Source organism: Gigantopelta aegis, chromosome 5, assembly GCF_016097555.1.
Source record: "Gigantopelta aegis isolate Gae_Host chromosome 5, Gae_host_genome, whole genome shotgun sequence".
Classification (NCBI taxonomy): Eukaryota; Metazoa; Mollusca; class Gastropoda; order Neomphalida; family Peltospiridae; genus Gigantopelta; species Gigantopelta aegis.
This window is the reverse complement of record NC_054703.1, coordinates 9717669-9723350: the sequence shown is the minus strand read 5'-3', so window position 1 is coordinate 9723350 and position 5682 is coordinate 9717669.

Here is a 5682-nt window from a genome sequence, read left to right as displayed (position 1 = left end):
AATATTATATATGTATATATATCAAACCTTTATATGCACCATCTCATAGACAGGATAGCACATGCCATGACCTATGATGTACCAGCTTGGTGCACTGGCTGGAGCGGAAAGAACGACACGCCTGAATGCGATCACTGCTGATGTAAGTCACTGTCGCCATCTGATAAACAATATTACACACAGTATTTAGTGGGGAGTACGACAAGCCTGAATGCGATCACTGCTGATGTATGTCTCTGTCGCTATCTGATAAACAATATTACACACAGTATTTAGTGGGAAAGACAACACGCCTGAATACGATCACTGCTGATGTATGTCTCTGTCGCTATCTGATACACAATATTTCACACAGTATTTAGTGGGAAAGACAACAAGCCTGAATGCGATCACTGCTGATGTATGTCTCTGTCGCTATCTGATAAACAATATTACACACAGTATTTAGTGGGAAATACGACAAATCTGAATGCGATCACTGCTGATGTATGTCACTGTCGCTATCTGATAAACAATATTACACACAGTATTTAGTGGGAAATACGACAAGTCTGAATACGATCACTGCTGATGTATGTCTCTGTCGCTATCTGATAAACAATATTACACACATTATTTAGTGGGAAATCGACCTTAAATTGATAGAGCAGCATTTGAATCATCTTGGGGCGGGACGTAGTCCAGTGGTATAGCTCACGCCTGATGCGCGGTCGGTCTAGGATCGATCCCCGTCGGTGGGCCCATTGAGCTAGTTCTCGTTTCAGCCAGTGCACTACGATTGGTATATCAAAATCTGTGGTATGTGCTATCATGTCTGTGGGATATAATGCACTGTACTCTAGTGGTGTCGTTGAATAAAATACACTTTTTTAAAATCATCTACCGAACATCTTGGCATAGCAATAATTTTATATTGGGGAAAACGCATATGGGGGATGGGGGTGTGGGTGGATAGAACCATACTGTATATGAGTCGTGTTATGTTTATTTATGTATTTATTTATTTATTTATTTATAATTTATTTTCTTTATTGATCTGTTGTTGTTGTTTGTTGATGTTATTGTTGTTCACTGTTGTTGCTACTGTTATTGTTGTTATTGTTGTTATTGTTGCTATTGTTGTTGTTTTAAATAGCCGGACACACGTTATATTTGACAGTTAGTATGATCTGTTAAAACTCAATTTAAAGGGACAGACCCTAGTTTCAGCCCATGGACATGCACACTAAGTTTAGTTAATCTAGAAACCTGTAACACATTTTGATAAAGTTACAACTGAGTGAAACATTAGTCAGTGACTTTGAAATGGTGAAATACCCTCTGAAAATAGACTAAAACTCGAATCCATAACCGTTACTTCTCAGACTCACGTGAGTTTTTAGACATATGGAAATGCATTTTGTGATATTAAAGACATCAGGATGACCAAAAACACGTCGAATGTACGGAAATGAATAATCTTAACAACACAATCTATGAAGTATGATTTTAGTTATCAAAAACGGCTCTAATAGTATAAAACATGCCTTAGTGTTTATAAACTAGGGCATGTCCCTTTAAGTGTTATAATCTACTCTCGCCTGTCCTGTTTTGTACACGAGTCATACTAATAAAACTAATAAAACAGTTGATTACTAAATGCGAAGAAGTAAGCGTGTTAAAGTAATTAAACGCTTCGTGTATTTAGATATATCCACAACGAAGGAAATGTTTTATTTAACGACGCACTCAACACATTTTATTTACAGTTATATGGCGTCGGACATATGGTTAAGGATCACACACATATTGAGAGTAAACCCGCTGTCGCCACTTCATGGGCTACCCTTTTCGATTAGCAGCAAGGAATTATTTTATATGTACTATCCCATATACAGGATACCACATACCACGGCCTTTGATATGCCAGTCGTGGCGCGCTGGCTGGAACTAGAAATGTATCCAGAAAGAGTATCCGTCCTGAACATTATATAAATCAAAACCCTCCCAATCACAGGGGTGGACTGAACGGTTGACATTTCATATCAATTCATTCATTTCAACTTACTTTCGAGCTTATAGCCAATTAAGGTTCAACCACGATGTCCTGGGCACACACCTCAGCTATCTGGGCTCTCTGTCCAGAACAGTTGGGTTAGTGGCTAGTGAAAGAGATAAGGGTGTAGTGGGCTTACAACTACCAACTGAGTCGGTAGAACTCGCTCCATGTGGGACGGTACCAGGCTGCGATTACCAGATTTACGTCCGATGGTTTAACCACGACACCACCGAGGCTGCTTGAAACTAACTGTCGTGTTCTTAGTTAATATACGTAGTAGTGAACGCAACAATGATGTATAATATATTCCTACACATTTTACGTTCAACGACAGTAAGCGACGCTTAGACTCACACCCGACGTGGTCACGTGATTTGACGAGAAGCGTAGAAACCAGTCTGGCGAGCGATCGAGCGCCGTATTTTGCTACAAAAGTAGATCACGTGACACCAGTAACTAGGCGCTGACACAATAATGTTCTTGAGCCTCGTTACGTTTAATTTTCCGATTACTTAATCCAGGAAATTAAAACTTTATATAACATTTCTTGCTTTTATTATTTCATGTTTTGCAGTGCACTAATTAATTACTTCAACGACAGTCTCCAAAGATTTAATAACATTTTTAATCATATTTCCCCCCTTCCTTTTTTAGTTCGTTTTGTTTGCTGTTGTGTATGTATGTGTGTCTTTCTTCCAAGTAATTATCTATCATATTCGCACTGCTATAAATACGTATGTAATAAGTGTTCATGCAGGTCTTTAATAATCATTTGTTTGGATTATCGTGGTCTTATACAATCGTATGAGGCAGTCACAAATGACAGATATAATCGTACATCACATGCATTGTTATTACATAAAGGGTACAGCACGCAAGCAACCTTTAATAAGACCAATCTAATCTCTTGTAATATTAAAAAATTCTAAATTAACATGTTGTTTTTTATTATAAGTCAGCGCTGTGGTTGGGAAGACGATAGGGGTGGTGGCTTGTGGGAGCGCACAATATATCGAAAACCGTCATTACCCCTGTTGTGTTTATTACGAGTGCACTCTGTCCATACCTCGATACCAGCCGCAGTTTAAATATTCCTGATAAGTATAACCTATGTTATACAACGATTATCAAGCACAACATATGTAGCGATTCCCAAATTTAACAGAATATACCTTTAATGCGATATTGCTAATTTTTAAAATATCTTTTCATTGTTCGATTTAATTTTAGTATAGACACCGCCAAAAAGAAACGCAACACACTGTTTGGTGGCATGTTAAGGGTAAGTTGTTCTTAGGCAGTGTTTTATTTTTCTGGCTACAAATGTGTAAAACCATACCTTGATATAAACCGCAGTTTAAATATGCCTGATTATTAAAATCTGTTATGTTATACAGCAGTTACCAAGGACAACAGATATAGCGATTCCTAAATTTAACAGAATATACATTTAATGCGATATTGCTGGGGTCTGTTCATGTCTTTTTACTTGTTACATACAATAACATATATCCTACATATTAGTAACCACATACAATATGTTACATACAATAACATATATCCTACATATTAGTAACCACATACAATGTGTCACATACAATAACATATATCCTACATATTAGTAACCACATACAATATGTTACATACAATAACATATATCCTATATAATAGTAACCACATACAATATGTTACATACAATAACATATATCCTACATATTAGTAACCACATACAATATGTTACATACAATAACATATATCCTACATATTAGTAACCACATACAATGTGTCACATACAATAACATATATCCTACATACTGGTAACCACATACAATGTGTCACATACAATAACATATATCCTACATATTAGTAACCACATACAATATGTTACATACACTTGCGCATATCCTTTGTGGTCATATGTTCGACAAGTCACTATTTAATAATATACTAAACAAGAAAAAAGAACAAAACGATTTTAATACATGTATTATTTCACAATAAAATGAACTCGGTGAATAGGCTGTCAAAATAAACCTAAACTATTCGCAAAAGACAGACAATTTACACAGACAGAGAGACTAAATTAATTCAATTTGAATTACTTTAAATATATTAAAGATAACTAAATTAACAGTCACTTTTTTCTACTTTTTTATTATTTTTTATATTTAGTTTTGTATGTGTGGTGTAGTTCTCTTGTTCAGTACATACTATTATTCGTTTTATACCTACATGTATGCGACAAACATTTAAGAACCAATAATAATAATCAGTACATCCGCATTTAATTACAGAAGCCATTTTCTTCCGAGTTTGTTTTCGTTTCATTTCATCTTATTTTCGTGCTTATATCCAATTAAGGTTCACGCACGCTGTCCTGGACTCACAGATCAGCTATCTGGGCTGCCTGTACAGGACAGTGTGTTAGTTGTTAGTGGTTAGTGAGAGAAACGAGGGTGTAGTGGTCTTACACCCATTGAGTCGTTAAAACTCGCTCTGGGTGGGAGTCGGTGCCGAGCTGCGAACACAGTACCTACCAGCCTTATGTTCGTTGGATTAACCACAACACCACCGAGGCCTATCGGTTTTTTTTTCAAAGGCAATCACTCCATATCAGTCGCTTTAATAATTTCGGATATTACCGATACGAACAAAACGTTATATTGCGTAAAACGCTCGTATCGATTCTGATTTAGATATCGAGTGGATTCCGGTCGGATATAAAACGTAAAATAGACATTTACTCGATCATACGAATATATAGCCAAGTCTCAGACGCGGCAATCTAGCGAGCACCGCTGGATAGATTCAATGGCTGATCTATTTTGTAGTACTGGGGAGAAGTTCTTTAATTTTGACAAGTGTTTTTCTTTTGGGGTATTTGTTGGGGAGTGGTGTTGTGTGTGTCGGTTTTGTGTGTGTGCGTGCGTGCGTGCGTGTGTGCGTGTGCATATGTGTTACTAACCACAACCATTAACCCTGGGAAGACAGCATAGAGATATATCGTGTGTGCCCTGGACAGCGTATTTGAACCTTGAATAAAAGTACAAAAATAAAAGACTTGAAAAGACATGAGACTTAGGAACAACCACATCAGTCATGCGTTTTCAGTGCAGTTGTGTTACGCACATGTGGATTTTGTTGTTGTTGTATTGTTTTGCTCGACAAACAGTAACTACCCTTAGTTGTCAATCATTGTAAAGCGCTTCTAAGTAAGAGGAAGCCGTTTTGGACACTACTATTGCATAATAACTACATGGACAGGATGTAGTACAATGCACGGTCGGTAGATTGACTCATTGGGCAGTTGATCGTTTTACCCATTCCACCTCGACTGGTATGTCAAAGACCGCGGTATGTGCTATCCTGTCTGTGGGACGGTTCATGTAAAAGAGCACTTGCTACTAATGGAAAAATGTAACGGGTTTTCTGTCTAAAATTATATGTCAGAATTTGTCAAATGTTTGGCATCCAATATCCGATGGTTAATAAATATGTGCTCTAGTGGTGTCGTTAAACGAAACAAACTGTAACTTGTATTAATTAAATGTTCTTGTTTAGAATGTCCATTGGACTCTTTTTCGCACCAGTCAGTGCACCACGACTGGTATGTCAAAGGCCTAGGTTAGTGTTATCCTGTCTGT